The following is a 13710-nucleotide window of genomic DNA, read 5'->3' as shown; positions in this document are numbered from 1 at the left end:
ACCATTTCTCCAGTTTTTCCACCGAGGTAAAAGTTTGTAACCCCCTGAGCCTACGCTGCAATAAATGACGTGACAATCACAGTAAAATGTGATTAAGAATCATTAGGGCACTTGTGTTCACTACCAGAAGTTAAGTGCTAGTAGACAGTATGAGGCTTGGTTGTTCGGCCCATCGTTATTTGGCTTTTCTACTGTGAACAGAAACATGGAACTTTTTTCAAGAGAAGTATTTCAGTGATGGCATTTTGGCTCTTTGGTAGTCAGGGACACCAGTGCTTGCTATCTTCATGTTCTTTCCAGAGTTACCTCCAAGTTTAAGGCCAGCCACCTCATGTTTCCAAGACAGCTGCTGGAGTGCCAGCCCTTAGACACAAGGCCAGATGAAGGTAAGTAGGAAGTTAAAGGGGCAAATCTCCAACTGAGTCAACTTTCTGAAAAGATAGGTAATGTCCCATGCTACCCTTTCACTAATATTAACCAGAACTTACTTAAATGGTCACATCTCATGCTGCCTTGCAGGCTGGTAAATGTGAGCTTTCAGCTGGCTACTTGCAATAAAACTGGAATTTTGATAAGAACGGGGAGAATGCATTAGGTAAACAACTAGAAGTCTAGACTCCACCACCTGTGGAAAACTGCCAATGTATTAAGAGTAGAAAATACTCATCATTTCACTGTGTGAATGAGAGGGTTATATTCACTCGAGTATACTATCTATATACAATACTGGGAACTCCTGGGTGTTTGAAAAGTGGGGGTATTTTTTTTCCTTCTCACTGCCCCAGATGCGGTTATATGCTCCTTCTCTTCAGCAGAGTTTTCTTGTCAATTGATAATTTTGTCCTAAAGGGACAAGAATCCTACAGCTGTATGGATTGTACGTATTGTTTTGCTTCAACCTTAATTATAATGTTTTCCCATGCTGTCTGTCTGTCCAGGTGTTGTTCTTCAACCTGCTAGATTCTTCTTAGGAGAATGCAGGTAAGGATTGTGCTCTTTCCAGAGCTCTCCCTTTTTTTTTTTTTTTTTTTTTTTTTGTTCCTGTCCCCTTATTCTTAATTAGCTTATTTCTCAAACATTTACTGAGAGCCCATTATATCTGGCCTTCAGGTGGTAATAAGATTTATTTTTCATCTTTGTGTTTCTTTACCATCCATGTCCTTCCCATCCAGTTGTGGAGATGTCAAGGGAGCACGTTGAGCTCGTTTTCGTACGTGCTCAAGAGATTAGAGGGATTGGGGGAGACAGGGCGCAAAGGAGGAGTGCCCAGGCATGTCTGGAGGAGGGGGAGCAGCCTTCAGAGAAGAGGCGTTGCTTGGTGTAGGGGGAAACAGTTTAGAGACTTTCTAGACTGTCTTCCAGACAGAACACAGCACCGGCAAGGACAGCACACTGTTTGAGATGGACAGACTGTAAGATGTGACAGGAGGAGAAGGGGCTCATGATGATTGTCTCCTTTCTCAGAGAACACAGAGGCTGTCAGGTACAACACTCCCAACCCCCATCTCTATCCACCTTTATTTCTTACCGTGGCTTCTCCACTTCCCATGCCCAACAAAATTGTTGACTCCCAATTTCCTTCGAAGTCAGTCTCCTGCTTCCATCCTACTGGCGCTGCCACATTTGTCCCTCTGTCCCTTTTCACCTGGGTGATTATGCAAGTCTCCTCACTGTTTCCAGCCTTCGCCACCTCTCCTGCTGGCTTACACCTACCCTCCACCCAGCCAAAGGAGCGACTTATCTGATTCTATAAAACAAACACTTCGGTAGCTCCCATGGCCCCAAGGCAAGTTCAAATTCCTTAGCACAGTACAGGTGGTTCTTCATACCTCTGGCTACCTTCTCAGCCTTGATGCTGAGACACAGGGACACAGGCAAACACTGTGAAACACTGGCCATGGGCTCACAGTGCAGAGTTCCAGGGAGGTGGCCACAGGCTGGGCTTGGAGGGACCCACACCATTTTTCAACTCCCACTGGCTGGAACTCAGCCCTTTGGCCCCACCAAACTGCAAGGAACGGTGGGTGGGGGCACAAGATTTTGCTGCAAGCAGTCTGCCCTAGAGCCCCCTTTTCAGCTTTGTCCTTTTACCTTCCATACTATAAATTTTCCTGGACTACCTTGGTAACAGATTTTTCCTATTTCACAAATTTGTTTTACGAAACTACTAAGTTAGTAATACTGCCTTTTTTTTTTTTTTTTTTTTAAGTAGGCTTCATGCCCAGTGTGGAAGTGAACATAGGGCTGGAACTCATGACCCTGATATCAAGACCTGAGTTGAGATCAAGAGTTTGGAGCCTTAGCAGTTGTTTGTTTGTTTTGAGGGGGGGGGGGGGGTGGTGGGGAGAGAATCTCAAGCAGGCTCCATACTGTCAGCACAGAGCCTGACCCAAGATCAAGAGTCAGATACTTAACTGACTGAGCCACCCAGGTACTTGGTGGGGAGGGGGGGTCATTTGTTCTTCTTTTTCACTTTAGGCTTCAGTGTCTTGTGCTATTGATTTTCCTTAAATAATTATTGTTCACACTTCCTTACTGTGTATCAGGTGCTGTAAGCATTTATTTAAAACGCTTTTCTAAGATAGGTTCTATTATTTGCCCCAGTGTACAGATGAGGAAACTGAGGCATAGAGTGTTAGGTTACTGGTCCTAGATCACACAGCTTGATAACTGGATCCGAATCCAGGCAGTCTGACCCCCGCCCCCCGCCTGGGATTGTATGGTATACTGCTTTTCAAATGTGCAGTGCGTTTTGGATATATGTTTAAGGTTAAAAATAAGCACTGAGGTGATTAATTTAGGTAGTCCATGGAGGTTTCTTCCACTTTTGTGTAAGGGGAGGTCAAACCACAATGATCATTTTTAATGTGATCCACTCTGACATTTTTCCTTTCCATTCTCTGTGCAACTTTCTAATACTTCAAGGGGAAACAGAAGCCCCCATATGGGAGCCATTGCACAATTCTATAGAATACTTGTAACCAATCACACAATTAAGAAAGAAGAAAATCCTTAGAAGTTGTCAATATGTGGCTCATTTTATGGTGGACACTAAATATTTAAATAAATTCAATGAATCTACTTGTAATTATGGTCTGAGTAATCCGTTTTATGGCCCAAATTGTAGACAGTATATTTCTATAGTCCTAAGCTAGCAAAATGAACTTAGATCCAATTATAAACATTTCCATATCCCTAAACTAATGTGATGATTTTAGATCTGTAAAAGACTCTGAAAATAACTCCTGCGTCCTTGTCTCCACTTGGTGAGACTTTGAGACCTGTTTTCTTTTTTGCGTTCTAGAAAACACTCCGCTCGTTTTTTAAGGACGATTTCAGCCTTCCAGTCCTTTACAGCAAAGGATAAAAATAGGAATTATTGTACAATCATTAGAATAAGCACAATCTGGACAGGAATCTGTTCAACACTGTGTCCTCATTTTGTGGCACAAAGCTGACATTCAAGAACCATTTTTGATAGGTTCTGCCTCACCTTTTCCGTTCACAGGTCGGTGACAATGTCAGCGGTGCGAGTCATTAAGTTCCCACAAGATGGCTCTGGCCGACTGTGGTTTTGATCATTAGTGCCTCTGGCCCTGCTTTTAATCAGCAGCACTGAACACTGGCCCCAGGTCCTTGCCAGAGAGCAGGACTTTTAATGGTCTCCTTCTCACCTCTTATTGAAGGCTCTTGACAGAAATATTGAAGGACAAGTGTTTAAAGGATCTGTGGTCAATGCATTCCTTACTGTGACCTTTCCGTGGATTGAAAGCTCTGAAGTCTTTCCCCAGATAAATATACTTAGAGCCCACACACAGAAAATGGTGTCTACAATTTCAGAGACCTGCATCCTCTCGGAAGCACATATTGACCCTAGAGAATCCAGCCTGTGATAACAAACAGGCTTCAATTTTGCCAATTCTGATAAATTGGTAGTGATGGCCAAGGGCACTTGTTTGGAAAATCAGCCCATTTTGGCCTTTGCAGAAAAGAGTGCGATGACCTGGTTGTACACACTATGTACACGGGAGGAAAGTGCCGGGCCTGCTAATGGGCTATATTTGTGGCAACCTTTTTCTGGCGGTTAAGGTACACTATCAACAAGCTGTGTATGTTTTCCACACGCTTTCCCATTTCTCCAGCAAACTGCTTCCTTTGAGTTGGATTTAGGCGTTATGCCCTCATGTCGTATGAAGGCAAAAAAAAAAAAGTTCCTGTGAGACCTGCTTACCTGTCAATTTTTGTTGTCAGAATTTCATAAGGAATACTGGCCACCACAGGTCAGTTTAAGTCCCTGTCCAACCGAGGTGTCGAGAAAAGCTTTGCTTCACTGGAGAATGCTGTGCTATCATGACAATGACTATATACGAATGATATAATATACGGTTGCTTTTCACTTCAGCTTGGAGGAATATCAACTTGATGTCAATAATCATCCAGGGCCCAAATTCAGCCTCCAATAGTACTAATTTTTGTTGATATATCTATCAGTCTCTCTCCACCGACCCATCCTTACAGGCCACTTCAAATCATTGGTGGCACGAGGCAGGATCTTTAAAAATAATAAGAAAAATAGCTCTCCTCTTTTGGCTTCAGACCATTAAATTCACCGCTTTAAGACCAAAGACTAACAAACACAAGCCATTAACAGATCGGTATATCCATCTAAGTCACTGGTATACAGTTGGGGTCTTCTTTTTGTCTCCTATTCCCTCCTTCCAGTAGGACTAAATGGACTTCTTCCTATAGACAGAGTCTAGTGTGAAACCCTGACAGGTTTTTTTCTTTCTTTGCAGTGCAAGTGCTCGACTTCAGCTTTAATTGCCAAGGCATCCATCTCAAACAAGGCTCTCCTTCAAAGATGGCGACCTCCAAGAAACACATGGTCAGCCCCAGGACAAGACAGAGCCAGGCTACTTCACCCCACTGAGCCTCCTTGGTTTCAGAGAACTCGATTTCAATAACTGACCATTTGGGCCACGTGCCTTTTCTTTTCTCACCTTTTTTGAAATTCACCAATAGTGAGTGAGCCCCTGAACCCTAGGCCCCTACTCTCCACCCCAATAAAAGCAGAACCTCTGGCCTGTGCATGCTCTCCCTCTATCTGTGACCTGGTTGTGGGGCCCCCGGTGCACGGAGTAGTTTCTAAGTCTTGCAAGTCAGAAATCTCTATCTTTTCAAAGTTTCCTGATGGCGGTTGCTACAGAGCATCTTGCAATCATAGTTAAGAACCACAAGGGCCGATCCACCGACAACACTGGTCATTGATAGGCTGCAAATGTGCTAAAACAACTGATGTCAGCAGGATTGCACGGTTGCTCTTGCAGTTAACTGAGGGGAATGCCCTTTACCCGTTGTTTGCTCACTAGCCACCCAGCTCAGGGAACCAACCATCTGGGAAACTGAGCATGCTTGCTGGGGGTCTGTGGCACTGCTATGTGCTTTTACGTATTGCCTTTGCAATATGCTCCCTGCGGTATCCAACCCAAAGAGTCATGATACAGTTACCAACAGTCTCTGCAGAGTGATGTGATCAAGGTCATAGGCCTAATGAGACGTTAATTACAAAGTCCTCGAAGTGCCTGGTGGCTCAGTGGGTTGAGCGTCTGACTCTTGGTTTTGGCTCAGGTCATGATCCCAGGGTCCTGGGAAGGAGCCCCTCGTTGGGTTCTGCACTGAGCCTGAAGCTTGCTTGAACTTCTCTCTCTCCTTCTGCCCTTCTCCCTCACTCTCCAAAAAAAAAAAAAAATTCTTTTAAGTCCCTAACTAACCTAGGAAAAGGTCTCCCACACCTTAAGGCTAAGGAGGGTAGATTAGATTGCAAGGGTATTACTGCAATAAAAAACCAGTGAGGGAAACCAGAGGGAAAACACAACAGAGGCCTTGGTTTTTGTGTCACCACTTCACTCACTTCTGTCAAGCTTCATCCCTTGATCCAGTTAGGAGTTCAATTACTGGCAAAATATAAATATATAAACAATAATGGAAAAACATAAATGTCCTGGACATCTGGTGCCAGCACCTGCTAAGAATCCTGAGGAGGTAGAGCAGCCCTTCAGGACATGCAAAAGGCCCAGGGATGTTTCTGGGTGTCATTCCAGGCCGGGCCCATGGACATGCTAAGACTCTGGGGGTTGAGCTCTGGAGGCCTAGGGGCTTTCTTACACTAGCAGAGGCAGAAGCAGAGCCCAATACCAGGGGGGTGGGGGTGGGGGGTTGTCTCATGTGATCCTGGGATGAAAAGCAGCTGCCTGTGAAGAGGCCTCACTGATGTCATCCACATTTTTCCAGTAACGATGTCCAAGATTAAAGGAGCAACAACAACAAAAAATCAAGAAATAGACTGAAATTAAACTAGGCCCTGAAATTCAACGCTTTCTTAAAGACTTTATACCACGGGAAGGAGACAGGGGAACTAATTGGTTCTGGTAGGTTTCTTCTTCCTATGATAGGGCTCTGGATTCTTATTCACAGCCGCAAAAATGGGTCAACTGATAGCTACCTCCAAAGACTCTGGAATCTATAACTTTATTAAAGATTCAACCAGGCTCTATGCTCATTTCCTTCCATCACAGTGATCATGGCTAAGGCTCACAGTGAATGGAAAACATTAAGATGTGGCCCAGCTCCTGCTGGGCCAAACTGGCATAATCCAATGGGTTTATCATTTCAGTGAACCTAGTGACCCCAACGACCACATCTTCATTTCCAAGCCAGAAGAAGCCCCCTCTGACCCCGAGTCCAGAGAAGTATTCTTTACAGGGCACTCCCTCTAGTTCCAGGCCACATTACTGCGTTTTAATTGGGGCTGTCCAAACTATCCACAAGGCCTAAGAGAAAACCTGCACTCTTTTTCTGCCCCTTGAAGATGTAAATCTAATGACGCCTTTGAAATGGAAATACACCAGAAGGTCTCTGAAACAATGTCCACACTGGTCTGAGAGGGAGGGAGGAAGAAAGGGTAGGAAAGAGAGGCCTTTTTAAAACACAAGCTGCAAATAAAGACTCTCTAGCCCAGAATCTTGATCACAGCCTCCTTCAGATTACTTCCAGGAACAAATACAAATTGTAAAAGTCTTCTCTACAAATAGTATAAAAGACGTTAGCCACCTGAGCAGGTAAGCTTAACTGATTCCATCTGCCAGAAAAGCAGTTTGATTCCAACCGTTCTTTTTATAGGCTACTGAGTTTTGCACATTTGTACCCCTCTCATGGCAAAAAATTCAAAAACCTTAACTGTACGCTCTCTGTATGTGTCTTCCTGTAGGTTCATGTGTTGCAGATACGTGATATTTTTCTACCTCTGAACGATACTGCCAAACTTAACTTGTAAATGAGCTCTACTTAATTGTCTTAAGGGCTTATATAAATTGAATATTCACAAAAATTCTCAAAAACAAGCCAATGAATTTCAGATTCATGTGATCTGGGAATACATTCGGTAGTAAAGCTAATTTAAGTTGGCTGGTTTGATTAAAAACAGACATGTCTTCAAAATTATCAGCATTAAATATAATGCAGATAAATAACTACCTGGGTTTACTAGTTGACTACATGTACTCTCTGTTGCAAAATGTGTCAGCAAAAATTATGAACAGTGGTTGACTGTAATGTCTCAAAGTTTTTGTGGGTAATTTACACATAATTGTTAAGAAGAAGTAAATTGAATAGATGTAAATAAGATTAAAAGTTTACCCCCAAACTTTTAGTTTTTCCAAATCTTTTTGGCAATCTGAAACCTTACTGTTTTGCTAAGTTAAGTAAGTTAAATTCACTGAATATCTAGATCATTTCTAAATAAGACAGAATAGTGAAACATTAATTCCTGCACATAGGGAAGCCAAGAGTAGATAAACCTATTACCGAGTAATTAAAGATAAAATTTGGGTCTGTTAGTAAACATATTTTGTGCTTTATTGAAAGATGAAATATATGCTTTAAAAAAAAAATTTTTTTTTTTACATTTATTTTTGAGAGAGACAGAGTACAATAGGGAGAGGGGCAGAGAGAGAGGGAGACACAGAATCCCAAGCAGGCTCCAGGCTCTGAACTGTCAGCACAGAGCCCGATGCAGGGCTCGAACTCACAAACTGTGAGATCATGACCTGAGCCGAAGTCAGATGCTTAACCGACTGAGCCACCCAGATGCCCCTGTGCTTTTTTTTATAGTATAAAGTATTTTTTAGTTTGCCATTTCACAGACCACTAATGTAAAAGTTCACAATTCTGATTTTCTTAGTTAAGCTTCCTAAGACTTCAGAATTCTAATTAATATGTGTGGCTAACACTACTAAAAATAATAAGGGAAACTACTCTGTATACAAGAAAAGTAAGGTGTGTGCTTTTGGTAAAAGAAGGTATGAGGAATGGAAATGCATTTTTGTTGAGGGAAAAGTAACTGTTCTAAAGTGAGTCTGGGAAAGAGGTAAAACAGGGTAAAATTTCAATGTAAAGAAGAAAGTTGTTGGTTTATGAAAAAGGAATCTTTGGGAAGGAATTTTATGTGTGGTCAGGACCAGCTAAGATAGGAATAAATTTAAGTAAATGAGTTTTAACATTGAAAGTATATTTGTGGAGGCGCCTGGGTGGCTCAGTCGGTTAAGTGTCCGACTTCAGCTCTCGATCTCGCCGTCCGTGAGTTCGGGCCCCGCCTCGGGCTCTGTGCTGACAGCTCGGAGCCTGGAGCCCGTTTCAGATTCTGTATCTCCCTCTGTCTGTGCTCCTCCCTTGCTCACGCTCTGTCTCTGAAAAATGAATAAACCTTAAAAAAAAAAGAAGTATATTTGTGTGGGACAAAACAGAAGAGACTCATATATGGAGAACAAATTGAGGGTTACTGGGGGGGTTTGGGGAGGGGAGAATGGGCTAAATGGGTAAGGGGCACTAAGGAATCTGCTCCTGAAATCATTGTTGCACTATATGCTAACTAATTTGGATGTAAATTTAAAAAAAGAAAAAAAAGTATATTTGTGCAAAATTAGAATTTGGTGCAAATTTAAAATTAGATTTTTCTCTCTGTTAAAAGGACAAAGTATTCTTGAACTATTATTGGTCTATTCTTGATAAAAGATTGTAAAAGTCTTTTTATCTTTTCAACTTACCTGCCTAGAAAACAGGGATGCTGTGTTTTATCAAAATAATTTCCTGTGTTTAATCAGGTCTTTGATTAATCCCAATCTTCTTCATAGTAAAAGACCTAAGTTTTGCTTAGAATTATGTAACCTTCTTTATTTGCCTGTGAAGTCTTTGTCACTTTGGTTAAACAGATAACTAAGTATTGTTTCATGGTGACCTATGATTCTTGTTTTAAAATCTTTTTGACATTTTGACAAACTTTCCCAAATTCTAAATTCAGTCTTTGCATTTAGGGGACTTTGGAACAGTCTAGAACGTTCCTGGAAGATCTCAAAAGATTTGTTAAAGTAATTAAGCTTATTTGGTATGATAAATTACGGGTGAAGCATCATCAAACAGATGATGCCAACCATGTTAGATTTCATTCATGTGGATATATGTTATTAAAATGTTACAGGGATTGTATGAAACTCCTAGCAACTTAATATGTCGTTGGATGTTACCACTTGTAATTAGTTATCTTAAAATGTTGTGTACCACAAATGAAAACTCCAATTAAAAAATGGGCAGAAGACAGGAATAGACATTTCTCCAAAGAAGACATCCAGATGGCCAACAGACACATGAAAAGATGCTCAACATCACGCAATATCAGGCAAAAGCAAATCAAAACTACGAGATACCACCCCACACCTGCCAGAGTGGCTAAAGTCAACAACACAAGAAACAACAGTTGTTGGTGAGGATGCGGAGAAAAAGGATCTCTGTTGCCCTGTTGGTGGGAATGCAAACTGGTGCAGCCACTCTGGAGAACATTATGGAGGTTCCTCAAAAAGTCAAAAATAGAATTGCCCTATGACCTAGCAATCACACTACTAGGTATTTACCCCAAGAATACAAACACACTAATTCAGAGGTATACATGCACCCCAAAGTTTATAGCAGCATTATCTATAATAGCCAAACTGTGGAAAGAGCCCAAGTGTCCACTGATGAGTGGATAGAGGTGGTGTATATACGTACAATGGAATGCTATTCGGCCACAAAAAAGAATAAAATCTTGCCATTTGCAATGATATGGATGGAGCTAGAGAGTATAATGCTAAGCAAAATAAGTCAGAGAAAGACAAATACCCTATGACTTCACTCATGTGGAATTTAAGAAACAAATGAGCAGAGGGACCAAGAAAAAAAAAAAAAAGGCAAACCGAGAAACAGACTCTTAATGATAGAGCACAAATTGATGGTTACCAGAGGGGAGGTGGTTGGGGAGATGGGTAAAATAGGAGATAGGGATTAAGGAGTACATGAATGATAAGCGCTGAGCGATGTATGGAAGAATTGAATCACTCTGTTGTACACCTGAAACATGTAACATTGCTCTTAACTAAGTGGAATTTAAAAAGAAACATTAACCACGTTGGATGTCACAGAAATAACCAAATTTCCTTATCAATTGCACTGTAATGGACTCTGACCTTTCACCATGCCATTTTTAAGTCTTATCATTTACAGACAGTTATTCTTTTACTGAGATGCTTTTATAGATGTATTCTTGCAAAAGTGTTTCATCTTTTTTTTTTTTTGTAAGTTTTTTAAAATGTTTATTTTTGAGAGAGAGACAGAGTGCAACAGGGGGAAGAATAGGGAGAGGGAGATACAGAATCTGAAGCAGGCTCCAGGTTCTGAGCTATCAGCACAGAGCCTGATGTGGGGCTCGGACTCACCAACTGCGATATCATGACCTGGGCTGAAGCTGGATGCTTAACCGACTGAGCCACCCAGGTGCCCCCAAAATGTTTCATCTTTAAGGAGATTCATGAAAAAAAAAATACAGGTTTCTGATAACTTCAGTATCATAAAACTGACCTGGGAAAAAATTTCCAAAACGAATGGAAAAACTGAATTCGAGCAGAACAAGAATCAATCACATGGTACTGAATAAATGGAGGAGGAAGACTATAACTTTTATGCCTTTATGTTTGAAATCTTGCTGGTTCTTTAATCTTTTATTTTCCAGATGTGAGAAAAATAAACAAACTCTCACAGCAATTTGGTATATTATACCTTCCCAGGCATAATGGAAACATTGATCTTTGTCTCCTCTCTGATCCCTCCAAGATTCAGAAACTTAGTATTCTTATTTTTATGGCAATATATTTATTTACGTAAGTCCAATAAGACTCTGTTCTCCCTTAAACAGGACAGAATTGGAAAGACTGGTTGTATTATTCTTTGACTGGAATGTCGTATTTGATAGAGACATTCATAAATTCACATACAACCATACAACTTCAGGACACTAAGGTTGAATTTATGGAGCTAGTATAGCTCCTTTGAAATACTAGCCTGACACCTTGCTTACAGGGTTTCCAGCAGCCTTGCCCATTAAGAAGGTTACTTCCTGGGACGCCTGGGTGGCTCAATCAGTTAAGCTCTGACTTCGACTCAGGTCATGATCTCACTGTTTGTGGGTTCGAGCCCCGCGTGGGGCTCGGTGCTGACAGCTCGGAGCCTGGAGCCTGCTTTGGATTCTGTGTCTCCCTCTCTCTCTGCCTCCCCTGCTCACTCTCTGTCTCTCTCAAAAATAAGCATTCAAATTTTTTTAAAAAGAAGGAGTTTACTTCCTGGCAGGTGTAGGAACCTCAGGATATTTTTAGGACCTCAAAAAGAGAGGAATGAACCCAAACCTATGGGTATTGCAGGCAAGTCTGGTACAAGTTCAATCTGAGATTTCTTATGAAAAGTTCTGGCAAAGCAGATTATAAATTCTATATGGTCATTTTTGCTGCATGTATGTAAATAGGTCAAGTTTATTGAAACTAGACTAAATTTGCAAACAAGTTAGTTTTACTGTGGGTATCTTTGACAGAAGTGGGGGTAATTATAGAGAGAAAAAAATTGCCTTTCAGGAGAAACTAATGCACACTTGTGGATATTAGATTCCAGTGCTCTTAACTGTCTGAGGTTTCGTTTTCTTATTTTTTTTTAAAACATTTATTATTAAGAGACAGAGACAGAGCACGGGCCAGGGAGGGGCAGAGAGAGAGGCAGACACAGAATCCAAAGCAAGCTCCAGGCTCCAAGCTGTCAGCACAGAGCCCAATGCAGGGCTCGAACTCCCAAACCACGAGATCGTGACCTGAGCCGAAGTCGGACACTCAACCGACTGAGCTACCCAGGCGCCCCTGAGGTTTTGTTTTCTACATGTAAATTGGACTGGATATTGAATTCTTCTAGTTTCCTCTAATATTTGGCTACAACTTTCTAAACCAACATTTCCAATTTTCCCCTACTTCTGACTTGGAATCATTAAGAACGAAAACTGCCCTCTTGCTAAAGCCATGCAGACTGAGGTGGGAGAACTTGATATAAACTTCAGAGAAATCACCACACCAACTCTTGTTCGGAAGGTCCTCCTGCCTAGTGCTGTGTGGGCCACTCAGAAAGATCGCCAGAGATATTCAAACTGCAACCCAAAATACTCTATCAGAATGTTACCGTCTGTCCTCACTCCATCTGAAGACGCTTTAAGCCTGATATCTGGAAATCCTGTCTGGCTGCTTTCAGAACTCAGAAATTGGGATTACAGCCTCCCAATCATTAACTTTTGCTTTTTGTTCCATAGCACTGCCTCTTATTAAAAGCCCGATGCAAGTGCTTGTATCATTTAGGCCTATTTTGGGGAGCCTCCTGAAACAAAACAAAACACCACCTTTCACCGAACTGACCTCTTCTGAGGACTAAAAGACTAGTTGAGATGAGATATGGAACAGTCTACCAACTCAGGACCGATTCATACCCACCGATACTAGATGGCCCACGATGCTAAAATATTTCACAGTACTCCCCAAACCTTTGACCAGACTCCTAGGGCCCCCAAGGTCACTGACTTTACTTCATTGTGGGACCCTTCAAGTTTGGGACAGTAGCTACTGAGGGGATTTCAGACTATTGTGTCATTAGGAATTGCTACTATGGTCCTACTTAGATATGTACTTTCTGAGTTACCATATGTCCTACCCCTGACTTTAAGCTTATCAACTTCCCAAGCATTACAGGGTAGGCTGAGACCAGCACAAAACATGGATATTTAGCCTTTAATTTTACAGATGCCTAAATATACAAAGAACGTCAATTTTTTTTTACAAATATAATACCAATGTCAATTTGCAGTGGATTTCAGAGTGTGTTTGCTTTTGATAGAAACAAACCTTTAGCTCCAATAACTTCTCCACAACAATCTGGCTTTCTTGTGGTCTTCAATCTTTGCCCCCAAGACTGCTATATCAAGGACTCCCATTTCAAAGATATAGGAGACAGAGTGGGGGCGGGGGGAAGCAGGATACATGGAAACTCTTCCGTAGGTTCTCTTGGAGAAGGTTCTGTGGAAGAATCTGAGTACATGTGTGTGTACATACAGCTGGAGGTCACCCTTGAAGATGACCCGTGAAGAGATGGGTGGCGGTCACTGTGAAGGAAGCCTCAAGTGTTACACCAGTCTTTTTTTTTTTTTAAAGTAAACTCGATACCCAGTGTGGTGCTTGAACTCCTGACCTGGAGATCAAGAGTCACACACTCTACTGACCGAGTCAGCAAGGTGCCCCTGCACCAAGCTTTGCAATGCTTCTGAAT

The 13710-nt window shown here is 41.7% G+C and overlaps 1 protein-coding gene and 1 long non-coding RNA gene across 9 annotated transcripts in view; one reads left to right on the top strand and one right to left on the bottom strand.

The window, feature by feature from the left end:
- DLGAP1 (DLG associated protein 1) overlaps positions 1-13710 on the bottom strand; it is an 893154-nt gene that overhangs the window by 472058 nt on the left and 407386 nt on the right. The gene's annotated exons all lie outside the window — the stretch shown is intronic.
- Positions 201-5088, top strand: LOC109248596 (uncharacterized). Its single transcript, XR_002072136.2, has 3 exons — positions 201-386; positions 939-981; positions 4797-5088. It is a non-coding gene; the product is annotated as an uncharacterized LOC109248596 (long non-coding RNA).

This window comes from Panthera pardus, unplaced genomic scaffold (genome assembly GCF_024362965.1).
Source record: "Panthera pardus isolate Hobbes unplaced genomic scaffold, ASM2436296v1 HiC_scaffold_15, whole genome shotgun sequence".
NCBI lineage: Eukaryota > Metazoa > Chordata > Mammalia > Carnivora > Felidae > Panthera > Panthera pardus.
This window is presented reverse-complemented; position numbering and strand designations above follow the sequence as displayed.